The following is a 13,972-nucleotide window of genomic DNA, read 5'->3' on the forward strand; positions in this document are numbered from 1 at the left end:
GCCGCTTCAATGTCTTCATCCCATATTATGGCATTCAATTTCTTTAGAAACACTGAATAATCATCTCTCGCCATTCCATACTTGCTTGGAACCTTGTTCATGATATGCCACATACAATAGCGGTGGCGCGTTGTCTTGAACACCAATGGCACCGCTTTAAGAATACCAGGATCCTGATCGGTGATAATGTACTTAGGCTCTTTGCCACCCATCGCATCCAGAAAACGGGTGAACACCCATTTAAACGAGTCTGCATCTTCATGAGCAACAAGCGCTCCACAGAAAGTGACTGACCGTTTATGATTATCAACCCCCGTGAAAGGTGTGAATGACATGTCATACTTATTGGTGGAATACGTCGGATCGAATGACACCGCATCCCCAAAACCGAGTAGTTCCTTCTAGCGATCCCGTCGGCCCATATAGCTTTACTAAGGCTACCGTCAGAATCAACATCATAGTCAAAGAAGAACCTTGGTCTCGTAATGACCAATTCCTTAAAGTGGTCCACGAACATCTGACCGTCCCGTTCATGAATGTAGCATTTCACATCCCCGTGAAAGTTCTTAAAAGAATTCAAACTAGCACCGATGTTTTCAAACCCATTAACATGTTCCTTCAGAATTTTGTAAGTCTTCGTAGCTCTTATCTTGTTTGTTGATTATTGACAATCTTTTAGATGTACGGATTTTAATCATCAAAAACATAATTAAAACAGATACAAATATATCAGTTCAAAAAAAGAAAAGTGTTGCTTTAACAATAGAAAATGTAATTGTAGACTCAAAAATTGTCATTTTAGATGACAAAAGTGTAATTCTAACAAAATAAAGTGAAATTATAACATAAACAAGTGTAATTTTAATCAAGAAAAGTGTAATTTCAATCAACTCAGCCTTGAATTATAAAGGATTATCATTTTGTGATAGTCTGTTATGTTACATGCCAACTTTTGAAACTCTCTATCTCGGGGTGATAGAGAAAAAGATACAAATGTATAAGTTCAAAAAAAAAGAAAAGTGTTCTTTTAACAAGAAAAAATGTAATTGTAGACGCAAAAAGTGTTATTTTAGTTGACAAAAGTGTAATTCTAACAAATTAAAGTGAAATTATAACATAAACAAGTGTAATTTTAATCAAGAAAAGTGTAATTTTAATTAACTCACCCTTGAATTATAAAGGATTATCATTTTGTGATAGTCTGTTATGTTGCATGCCAACTTTTGGAACTCTCTATCTCCTGGGTCGATACGAGTTCATGGTTGTGCCCACTGTGGAATCAATTGTAATTCCCCTTCATCAAGAACAACCTAATCCTCGCTTTGTAACCAACACGCCTGACTTTGTGTCTCCTACCCGAGTCCCGGCCGCCACTACACTCCAATTGTCCCTTCTGTTTGAACCCCTCCCGGTTGCAAACCAACGAGTTTATATTTGATCTCCCCTCCACGCCATCTCTTAGTCGTGTACTTACGCACATCAAAACCACAAGCAACAAAGATAAATTCTATAAAATGTCATGCTTCCTCTATTTCCAGGAATTCCTGACCAACATAGGGGGTGAACTTAGCTTCAACATCCTTGCAAAATTCTTCTTCGTTCGGCTTTCGTTTTCCATTGTGCTCAATATTATCTGACAATAGCGTAATTATTATCAATTGTTTTCATAACAACTTAAAGTAACCCATATATTTGTTAAAATTATATATTTCTTAAAATTACACTTTTCGTAGTTATAATTACACTTTTGCCTGTTAGAATTATACTTTCTACTATTACAATTATAGTTTATAAACTTGCAAACTTTTTTTTACAATCAACCCTTTGGTTGTTAAAATTACACTTTTCTGTGTTACAATTATACTTGTTTCTATTAGAATTACAGTTTGAAAACTTACAGAAATTGTCTTTTGCAATCACACTTTTACTAGTAACAATTAATGTTTACAAATTTAGAACTTTTGCCTGTTATAATAACAATTTAACTCCGTTAAAATTACGGTCCAATCTGTTAGAATTATACTTTTTATTATTACAATTACAGTTTCAAAACTTGCTTTTCATTACAATAAACCATTTGGTTGTTATAATTACACTTTTGTCTGTTACAATTATACTTGTAATTATTAGAATTACAGTTTGAAAACTGACATATTTTGCCTCTTACAATAACACTTTTACCTGTTAAAATTATACTTTTATCAGATATAATTACACTTTTATAAGTTATAGTTACGATATTGACAATTTCAATTTAAGATACAAATATTACACTTTTGAAATTCAATTCTACCATAATAATTACAATAATACTTTGGTGGCTTAAAATCACACCTTTTGATTAAAATTACAATTTCATCGAATTCACCGTTATAAATTTCAAGCCCGACACTATGATGTTGAACTTATTATTCACGAGTTTAACTTCCATCATGGAGAAGTTTAACTTATTATTCACAGAGTTGATATTGAACTCCATAATGATGGAGTTCATGTTAAAAGAGTGGATTTACAGATTTTACATAATAAAAAACAAGCTTCAAAAATAACCTAAAATACACTTCCTCATCATATTTAAACAACTGTTAATATCTAACCTAATGTTTTCATAAAAATATGATATATAAACTAACATGAAGAAAAAAAAAAAAACAATCCAATATTTACCATGGCCAAATGGAACCATTTGCAAATCCGCCATTTTTGACGTTGGACGTTGGTCTTGTTGTTTGTTTCTGAGCTTGGAGGATAATAATGGAAGATGATCAAGGAAGCTGATAATGCAAGCTGATAAAGGAAGATGAGAAATGAAGAAAGTAGGATTTGCTCTCAATTTTCGCCAGTCTGATGAGTTTTTTTTTTCAAATTGTGTTTTGGTGGAGTATGTTTAGAAATGTGTTGAGGAAGGTTGTTAAGTGATTATGCATGTGTTTGTGTGTGCACAGTGGGTAATAGCCAATTGTACTGACACACACATCCTCTCTCCTGCTCACCCTATTTCCTTTTTTTTTTCACGCCTATAATGGCCTTAAAGTAGGCAAATCTCCACTCTCCATTCTCCTAATCCAAGGGCCCTAATAAAGACTTAGGGACTCAAAAGATATTAAGGACTTAGAAGAACTTATCACTATAGATAGATAGATATATATATATATATATATATAGATAGATAGATAGATAGATAGATAGGATCTTGTTAGTTTGGTTTCTTATGGTGAGTTGTGAGTTTGCGCTTTAAAATCTCAACCACTAGATTATATTAGAGATGGATGGCCAAGATCTAATCTTACATGTCATATAAAACCATTGTCATTTACTTATTTTCTCTTTTTTCTAATGTTACTTTTTTTTTACTTTAATTTTTTTTATCTCTTTTTTTTTTACCTCGTGTTATTATGCTTTTTTTTACAACTTTGATTTTTTTTTCTCTTATATTTTTCTCTAATTTTCTCATTATGTTACCTTTTTTTCTTTTTCTTTTTTGTACCAGATTTTTTTTACTTGAATTTTTTTTACTCTTATTTTTTACCTCGTGTTATTATGCTGTTATTGTGCTTTTTTTTTTTTACTTTGATTTTTTTTCTCTTTTTTTTTACCACATGTTATTGCGCTGTTATTGTTATTCCGCTGTTATTGTGATGTTATTCTGCTGTTATTGTGATATTATTCCGGTGTCACTCTAATTTTTTTACTACTTTGATTTTTTACTATATTTTACCACGTGTTATTGTGCTGTTATTCTGGTGGTATTGTTATTCTGGTGTTATTATGATGTTGTTCCGGTGTCACTTTGATTTTTTTTTACTACTTTGGTTTTTTTACTCTTTTTTTTCACCACGTGTTATTGTGCTGTTATTCTGGTGTTATTGTTATTATGGTGTTATTGTGATGTTATTCCGGTGTCACTTTGAAATTCAAAGTAACAATGCAAATATTGCCTTGCTAAAATATAGTCACAATTAATTTCAAGTTATTATTAGCAAAAATTACACATACACGATACGATCCAAATTGTCGAGAGTAAAAATAATCTTTCTAATAAATGCATTGAGGCGGGTGACTTGGCAGCTCGGGTGCTTAATAAATCCGATCTCATTGGTTCAAGTTTAACTCAGATTGCCTGTCAAGCTGGGAACGTTTGAGGATGACAAAGGGTCATGTAGTCTCACTTGGTCCTGAAAACAAATCATCTTCATCCAAGGCCATTTCAGCTTGTGCAGTGGCTGTATTTCTAGTTGTCCTCTTCTTTGCAGTGTTTCCATGTTCATTTTTTTTTCGTGAAAAATGGAATTCAAAAGCAATAATGAAAACAGGAAAATGCAAGAAGCAAAACAAAATCCAACATACTAACTACCCTTACTGTTATCAACTGCAAAAAAAAAACACATCATTCAGGGATGTTTTTTTTGCCAAGCAAATCCAATTCAGTCCTACCTGCTCAATCAAGAAATTACCGTATTCGCTGCAATTCTACTCTCTGCTGCAATTCTACTCTCCAAGAGGCGTCATTTAGGTCCTACAAATCTTCACTATATGACAAATATGAGTGGCATTCAGGTTTGATATATATAACAATGCTAGTGGCATTCAACGAAAAATCAACCGTGCATATAAACCGGATTGGTTAAGCCAAGAACATACAAACAGTATTACAAATTGACGATTCAATAAAAAGTAAAACGTAGAAAATGAAATCTAAATCATCATTAACTATAAACTGGAACAGAGAGCGAACGAGTAGTACTCACCCCGTCTCATTAAATTATTTAAGTTTTGTGTTCTTTGTAAAGAGTATTTTTATCATAGGTAAACAAATAATTGAGATGAAGAGGGTAAAAGGTAAACAAATGACTTACCCGGATGGAGTAGTAGTAAAAACGAACAAACCAGTGACAACTTAGAAATCATTAGCTAGAATGCAATTTGGTTTCAAGGATCAGAAATCATAGAGATAGAAACAACTAAATTAGCTAAGAATGCAATTTGGTTTCAAGGATCAGAAATCATAGAGATAGAAACAACTAAAGAAGCTAAGAATGCAATTTGGTTTCAAGGAAATCTCGCACTCCTCAACAAGAAAACCCAAATTTGCAAGTCAAATTTTTTAACAATTCTGCAAATTGAACAACACAGAACAATTATGGATCAAGCTAAGTCTTAGAAAGATCCCTAAATCGATTCTCTTACCATTTTCGAAATCAAAAATTGATTCCTAAATTGATCATTGAAATTATAAATTAGGTATGCAGCCTCTAATGATTTCTCTTCGTCCCTTCGATGTCGCTCCTGTAATTCGTCCCTTCGATCTCGCTTTTGTAATTGCTTTGATATGTGCCCTTCAATTTACTTGGTTTAGCCTCGCTTTGGGCCATGGCATGGCTCGATTGTCGGTGTTGCGGTTGTGCTCAATGATGTGAGACAAGGGTGAGCAAAGTTGCGTGATGGTGGCAGCTGGGCGAATTGAGATGAAGGTGCAGTTCTGGGCTGCTTGAAATGAGATCGACGCTGATGGGTTTTGCCTGAGTTCATCCGGAAGTTGACGGCTGCTAGCTTTGTTTTATTTTTGTAATTCAATCCCAGCCGTTAGTTTTGCTTGATCTGATGGCTGATATTTGTGAGCACACAAACTCACAACTCACCGTAAGAACCAAACTCACGAGATCCCGCTTATATATATATATATATATATATATATATATATATATATATATATATAGATATATATATATATATATATATATAAAAAGTTCTCAAAGTTCCTTACATCTATGAAAGTCCAAGTTTTCTAAGGCCTTTGGATGAAGGGAATCGATGGGTGAGATTAGATCTCAATGGAGGCTTATAAACCAATCTCCTCTAATTAGCTACTCAACTCAATTAAATTCCTCCCTAATCATCATTCATCCCTCATTAAATCATTATCACAAACCCCTCATATCTCTCTATATCTCACATTCTCACATTCTCTCATCAAACAAAAAAAAACCAAAAACCCAAAAAAACCCAAAAACCACCACCACCAAAAAAACCAAATAAATCAAACAAAACTTCCTCACCCACCACCACCGACCGCCACCTACCACTCCGCTTATCCCTATACTTCCTCCTTCCTCGGCCTCCTGTCACCACCCACCGTCACCACACACCCCACGGCCGCCGCAGCACTACCTCGACGCAGCCCACACGGCCTCCACCTTCTTTTCAGCCCACCAAACGTCGCCTCCTCCTTTTTAGTCCAAATTTTTTTTTTCTTCTTTTTCTTCTCTCACGTCTCCTGTTTCTTTTTATTTGTTTTTTTTTTCCTTCTTTTTCTTCTCTCACGTCTCATGTTCTCTTTATTTGTTTTTTTTTTTTTAATTTATTGTTGTTGGTCATATGGTAACACCCACTAGATCTACACTTTCTTTTTCTATTTTCTTTAGCAAATTTTGATATGTGGGTGTTTTTTTTCTTTTTCTTCTCTCCCCTGTTTCGAAATTGTTAATCTTTTTTTTCATTTTTTTTTTTTTTTTCAGATTTCGTTTATGATCTTTTTTTTATATTGTTTTGTTTTGTTATTTTTCTTATTTTTTCTCCTGTCATTTTTACCTTTTTTTCTCTTTTTTCGCTTGTTTCTTATTTTGTTTTGTTGGCGATGTTGTTGAATGTGTTGGTGACTCGATTTTTTCAAATCTCGTTTCACCTTTTTTCTTTTGTGTATTTTTGTTTTATTTTGTTTCTGATTTTGTTTTTTAAATTTGGGAATTAGTGTAGTTGTTGGTGTTTTTGGTGTCCTAGATCTATTTATTTTTCTCATATTCTCTTTATTAGTTAATTTTTATCTTCTATTGAAATTAACATTACACTTATTTATATTAAAATTACACTTTTGTTAGTTAAAATTACACTTTTGTCTGTTACAATTACACTTTTGTTAGCTAAAATTACACTTTTGTTGCTTAAAATTACACTTTTGTCTGTTAAAATTACACTTTTTCCGGTTAAAATTACACTTTTTCTCGTTAGAATTACACTTCTTCTCGCTAAAATTACACTTTTTATCCTTGGAATTACACTTTTTTCTGCTAGAATTACACTTATATCCATTAGAAATACAATTATTTATCTCAATGGACTTGGTTATATTCTCATTGGACTAATGTTACACTCTCAATGGACTGAAATTATATTCTCACTGGATTAAAATTACACTTTCGTGGACTAAAATAACACTTTGTTGGACTAAAATAACACTCTCATTGGACTGAAATTACACTTTCTTGGACTAAAATAACACTCTCATTGGACCGAAATTATACTTTCTTGGACTAAAATGACACTTTCCTGGACTAAAATAACACTCTCAATTGACTGAAATTACACTTTTCTGGACTAAAATAACACTTTTTGTCGTTAAAATAACACTCGTAAAATGCTAAAATTACAATAAGTTGTGATAAAATTTTAAAAATTTAAAATATTATTCGTCAAAATCACTCAAAAAAGACTGAAGTTAAACTCGTAAAACGCAAAATTCTCGTAAACATTCCTTAAAATTACAAATTTCAAAATAATATCCGTTAAAACCGCTAAAGTGTAACTTAGTAAATTGATAGTGTGTGTATCTTTTATCATTTTATGAGTGCAATTTTAGTCCAAAAAAGTGTAATTTTAGTCTACAAATGTGTAACTTTAATCCACAAATGTAATTTTAGTCTACAAAAGTGTAATTTTAGTCAACGGAAGTGTAATTTTAGTCCATAAAAGTGTAATTTTAATCCAAATTGTATAACTATAGTCCAAATTTGTGTATCTTTAGTCCAAATTGTATAAGTTAGTCCAAATTGTGTAATTTTTGTCCAAATTGTTCTATCTTTAGTCCAAAAGCGAACTTTAGTCATTGAAAGGGTAACCTTAGTAGAGATAAGTGTAACTTTAATAATAGAGATAAATGTAACTTTAATGAACACAAGTGTAATTTTAACAGAAAAAAGTGTAATTTCAACGGGAAAAAGTGTAATTTTAACGAAAAAAAGTGTAATTTTAACGGGAAAAAGTGTAATTTTAACCGGAAAAAAAGTGTAATTTTAACGAAAAAAAGTGTAATTTTAACGTTAAAAAGTGTAATTTTAACAGAAAAAAGTGTAATTTTAACGTTAAAAAATGTAATTTTAACAGGAAAACAACTGTGATTTAAACCGAAAAAAGTGTAATTTTAACGGAAAAAAGTGTAATTTTAACCGAAAAACTGTGATTTTAACCGAAAAAAGTGTAATTTTAACGGAAAAAAGTGTAATTTTAACGGACAAAAGTGTAATTTTAACCAAAAAAGTGTAATTTTAACCGAACAAGTAAGTTTAATAGATCGTAAATCACACAATACCAAGACAAAATTCTAAATACGAAATTTGGCAAATATATATAACAAGACGGATATTAACAAAGTGATATCAACAAGAAAAAAGTAAAAAATGAGATTTCATAACTAATAGATTTAGTACTAAAATCACACTATAAGTTGTAAGATTGTCAATAACCGGAAGAAAAAAGACCAAAACATCAAAATTGAAAAAAAAAAAAAAAAAAAAAAACGGAAATGGAAAAAAAACGGGTCAATGAAAATTTATCTATTTTAGTAGATCTAAGATTAAAATTAAAAAAAATCACAAATTTAAAACAATATTATATAGCAAGACGATATAAGGAGAAAAAAAAATAAAAAGAACACCCAAACATCAAGTTTTTTTTAAAAAAAAAAAAAAAAAAAAAAATTAAAAAATGACGTCGGGCGGCGGCGGCGGCGGTGGCGGCGGCGGTGGTGGCGGCAGCGACGGCGGTGGTGGTGTCCGGTGGGTGGTGGTAGATGGATGGTGAATGAGGAAAAGATGAGTAAATGATTTATTTGAATTTTTTGGGTTTTTTATTTGTTTGGTTTTTTGGGTTTTTTTTTTCTTGGTTTTTTTGGAGAGAATATGGAGAAGTGAGATATAGAGAGAGAATGAGGAGATGTGATAATGAGTTGGTGAATGAAAGATGAGGAGGATTAATGTAGTTAATGAGAAAATTAGAGGTATATGGCAAAATTAGAGCATTAACCTTAATTTTTGGGTTCTCATCTTAGCCCTCCATTTCCAAGATCCAATGGCCCATAATGGGACTTATGGACTCAAATGTAAGAGGATGACTCATTTGATCTTTTCACTATATGTATGTATATATATATATATATATATATATATATATATATATATATATATATATATATATGATGTGATCAATATTTGAGCATATTTAGTCCCCGAATTAGCCTTGTTCCTATGCTTTTTAGTGCATATTTGGGTCATTTACTATCTTTAGTCCTTTGTTTTGCATATTCTTTGAGGTTTTGTTTCCTTGGTAGGAGAGGAGTGCAAACCTTGCATTTTCATGGCAAAATAGAGCTAAATTGGTCGAATCTAATGACCAAGCATCAAAGAGAAGACAAGACTAGAAGGCCTTTGTACATAATGTAGTAGATGAACAATGATGAAGAAGATCCTTGCATCCCCGACAAAATCCCGGAGGATTGTTGGAAGAAGAAAAGAAGAAAAGGAAGCTGAGTCAGGATCCGCTCGTCCCACCACTCGGGACGCCCGTCCAACAGCCTCCCAGGACGCTCGTCCAAGCCGCCCAGACGCCCGTCCAGCAGCTCCCCAATCCGCCCGTCCCGATCCTTGGACGCTCGGATTCTACTCCAGAGGGACACGCCCTCTTCTTCCCTCCATTGAAGATGCGCATATTTTTGAAAAACTAGCTAAAAGGAGACCCACATCTTTTCTTGAGAGGAGTGATTCCTCAAGGACTTAATCGTCATTTAAGCCCTTAGTAACCCTAATTTGTGCACCTAATCCCCAATATAAATACCCCATTAGTCTAATTAGGTTATCATGTTCTTCTTATCAATGTTTAGTGTAGTTTATATCATTCTAATCTCTTCTTAATCTTGTAATCAACTTCTAATCAAATATTAATACAAATCTCATTTCCTTAATTTCTCTTTTGTTCATCTTTTATTTTGGGTAATTGAAGATTATTTGGGTTTATTGGGAGATTGACAACCTTCCATCAATCATCAAGTACTTCTTTTAGTCTTTGCATTATTATTTTGGAATCATCATTAGGTATAACTCTCTTAATCCCTTTTTAATTATTGTTAATCATCTTCATTTATTCATCATGTTTTGCTTTGTTAATATGATTGACAACCTTGTTAACATGTTAAACTTGATAATAAGTGAGTAGTTTCCTTAACTAGGGTTAATGGGTAATTAGGGAAAACCAACATGGGGGATGATCCATGCTTAATTTAATATGTTTTCATAATTTATTTGCTTGCTTGTTGTGATCTCAACTTATGCACATGTTATGTTTGATGAAATGCAAGCCTATGAATCCTTGCATTTTTTACCCATCACTTATCTTTTCAATGAGACTTGTAAGACATAAACCAACTCGAGTCTCATTAGACCATGCATATAGTTGAGTAGGGAGGATTAAGTCGACTTGTAGGTGTTGTACAATCTAATGGATTCGGCTCCGGGACCCAAACCTTCTTAGGATTGTAAGATATAAACCAACTCGATCCTATCACAACAATAATTGCTTGCTTATAATTTGAGAATATGTTTGTATAATCAATTCCCATGAATCCTCTATGACCCCATGACACCCAAGTGCTTTTAATCAATTGTTTACATCTCATTTTAGTCATCTTGCTTGTTTACTTTAATTGTTATTTAGTTTAGTGATCTTCTTATCTCAACCCAAATTGTGACACCCCTAGACACCGCTACTTGCAATCGAAAATCCTACATCAATACCCGTCCCTTGGGATCCGACCTTTACTTGCCTCTTTACTAATAGTAGAGTTGTTTGTGAAGTTATAAATATTGTTTTGGTCTAGGTGCTCCTAACGACAAGTAACCGAAATCTAAGCTCAAAGCGGACCGACCAAAAATGGCACCGTTGCCGGGGACGGTGTTAACTTGATTTGATTTTCTTTGATTGTTATTAGTTGTGTCTTTCTTTGCCTTGGGGAAGTAAAGCTCCTCAAGGTTTGTTCTAATTGTTTTCGAGTTGTTTGATATTTTGCATGTCTAGAAGATCACAAGGTAACTTGTTACCCATTGATCACGAAATTGAAAGGACTTTGACATCTAATATAAGACTTGCTACAAATACTTTGAGAGGTATTGGTGAGGTTGTAGATATTCAACCAAACACTATTGAGTTCATCAATCCTTTTGCAAGAGAAGGTTAGGAGAACCCAACACAAAATCAATCACACAACCAACCCACAATGCCTAAGTTTTCATCACATTCCGTACCAACCGAAGAGAACCTACCCAATGGTACTCCCACACTACAACACTTAACCGGAAATTTCATTGCAAAATCCGCATTTATCCAATTAGTCGAAAGAAGCCAATTTGGGGGGATGCCTAGTGAAGAACCTCATTCCCATATGGAAACTTTTTGTGACTATTATGATGCGATTTCACAAACCGGAGTGAATCAAGAAAAAATTCGATGGGTCTTATTTCCTTTTTCTCTAATTGGCACCGTAAAACAATGGTTGAAAAGCCTTGATAAAGCTACTCTTGGAATTGACTTTTGGAAGAAGTTGGCTCTAGCTTTCTACAAAAAATTCTACCCTCCGGAAAAGACTAACATGCTAAGAGCTCAAATTACGGGTTTTAAGCAAAGGGATGAAGAATCTTTGTATGAAGCTTGGGAGCGATTCAAAGGAATTTGTCGCTCATGTCCTCATCATGGACTTAGCGAGTGGTTCTTGGTACAACAATTTTGGAATGGTCTTTATGAAGACTCAAGAAACATTCTCAACATGGGATCAAATGGTATGTTCACCGAAGTTGACGATAATCAAACTTGGAACAAGATTGAGGAAATGGCGGTCCATAATTCACAATATAGTAGACCTCGCAAGGCTACTAGAGGAGGAAAGCATGAAGTGGACTCTATTACTCAATTGGGTGCTCAACTTAGTGCTCATATTAATACCATCAACTTGAAGTTTGAGAAGGCTATGACTAAACTTGAAGAAGCCTCAAAATCACCAAAGCATCATGTTAATGCCATGGTAGCATCTTCGTCAATCCCAAGTGAGATATGTGAGAATTGTGGAACTTTGGGACATGACCAAAGTGAATGTAGGGGAACAAATGAACAAGTGAATGCTTTTCAAGCATACAAAAGTGGTATCCCTTATTCCAACTATTACAATGAAAACACCAAATTCCACCCAAATCTCTCATACAAAAGCCAAAATGTTCAAAACCCTCAACCAACATACACCCTACCTCCCATGAGAAACCAAAACCAAAGACCCTTTTTCAACCAAAACCAAGGTTATCAAAATCAAACTCCATATAATCAACAAAATGACCAAGGTTTTAATGTTCAAAAAGCGGTCCTCCAAATGCAAAAGAATCAACACGAATTTTTCACTCAAATGCAAAAAGATAGCCAAGAAAAAGACATCACCATCAACAACATCCTAGCCCACACAGAAATGTTGGAAACTCAATTGACCCAACTAGCATCTTCAAACTCCCAAAGACAAAAGGGGCAATTACCACCTCAAAGTAATCCCCCAAGACATGAAACGGTTAGTGCCATTCACTTGAGGAGTGGTACGAAATATGAAGGACCAAAGAAGCAAGTTGAGGATGAAGTTGTGGAAGCTAGTGACAAGGAAATAGTTGTGCAAAACTCTAGGGAAGAAGAACCCACCAATCAAGAAGTTTCAAAGAAAAATGAAGAAAAGGGCAAGGAGAAGGAACCCATTGTGATTAGGATTCCATTCCCGAGTCGTCAAGCTAAGCCTAAGTTTGATGACCAACTTGGAAAATTCATGGAAATTGTGAAGAATTTAGAAGTCTCGATTCCTTTCACGGAATTGATCAATCACGTTCCGGCCTATGCAAAGTACATGAAGGGCATCTTTACGAAGAAGAAATCAATCCGGAAGCTTGAGACTATTGCCTTCACTAAGGTGAGTAGTGCCATCCTTCAAGGGAGTTCACCTCCAAAACTCAAGGATCCGGGAAGTTTCTCCATTCCATGCAATATTGGTGACACTACAATCAACAAAGCTTTATGTGACCTTGGGGCAAGTGTTAGTGTCATGCCATATTCGGTTAGCAAGAGGCTAGGAATGGGATAAATCAAATGTACCAACATCACGCTTCAAATGGCGGATAAATCAACAAAGACACCTTTAGGGGTATGGGAAGATGTTCCCGTGAGAATTGGAAAAAATTTCATCCCGGTGGATTTTGTCATTGTTGACATGGAAGAAGACTCCAACATTCCTATTATCTTAGGAAGACCTTTCTTGCACACCGCGGGAGCAGTGATCGATGTAAAGCATGGATAAATCACCCTTGAAGTGGGAGATGAAACCATCACTTTCAATCTTGACAAGACCATGAGAGCTCCCCGATTGCATGAGCCATATTTTATGGTTGATCACTATAGCCGGAAGGATGATAGGAAGAAGTTGGAATTTCAATGGAAAAAGAAAGTGGATGATGCTCCATCAAAAGAGCAAGGAAATAGCAACAATGAGAGCTTCAAAAGCTCACCCGTGACAAGTGAAGAAGATGGCCCCATTGGCCAAGACAAGAAAGAAAGAGAGTTGTCTCTATCAACTCAAGAAACCTTCAATGATCAAGTAGACGAAGTTTGCGGTCTTTGGGATGATGAGTTCGAAGGGATATTCAATCCCTATATTGGTAATGCTCTGAACCAAGACCATCATGGAGAACAACAAATGCAAAAATCTATTGAGGACCTTTATCATGATAATGAACAAGCTTTCGACTACTTCTTCAAGGTGTTGAGTAACATCAACAACACCTTGAACATGCCCCCTTGACATCTCACATTGGATGAGAGTTTGGTGGAGTCCTCCCTAAACCACCATTTGTAA

General features: G+C 34.3%; 1 long non-coding RNA gene and 1 other non-coding gene across 2 annotated transcripts; both read right to left on the bottom strand.

The window, feature by feature from the left end:
* Positions 1-3,936: 3,936 nt before the first annotated feature.
* Positions 3,937-5,640, bottom strand: LOC141623399 (uncharacterized). Its single transcript, XR_012533348.1, has 3 exons — positions 5,188-5,640; positions 4,455-4,529; positions 3,937-4,369 (listed from the first exon to the last, which is right to left on the bottom strand). It is a non-coding gene; the product is annotated as an uncharacterized LOC141623399 (long non-coding RNA).
* A 6,049-nt stretch (positions 5,641-11,689) lies between these two features.
* Positions 11,690-11,796, bottom strand: LOC141625810 (small nucleolar RNA R71). Its single transcript, XR_012535562.1, has one exon. It is a non-coding gene; the product is annotated as a small nucleolar RNA R71 (small nucleolar RNA).
* Between the last annotated feature and the right edge of the window lie 2,176 nt (positions 11,797-13,972).

Source organism: Silene latifolia, chromosome X (assembly GCF_048544455.1).
Source record: "Silene latifolia isolate original U9 population chromosome X, ASM4854445v1, whole genome shotgun sequence".
NCBI classification, from domain to species: domain Eukaryota; kingdom Viridiplantae; phylum Streptophyta; class Magnoliopsida; order Caryophyllales; family Caryophyllaceae; genus Silene; species Silene latifolia.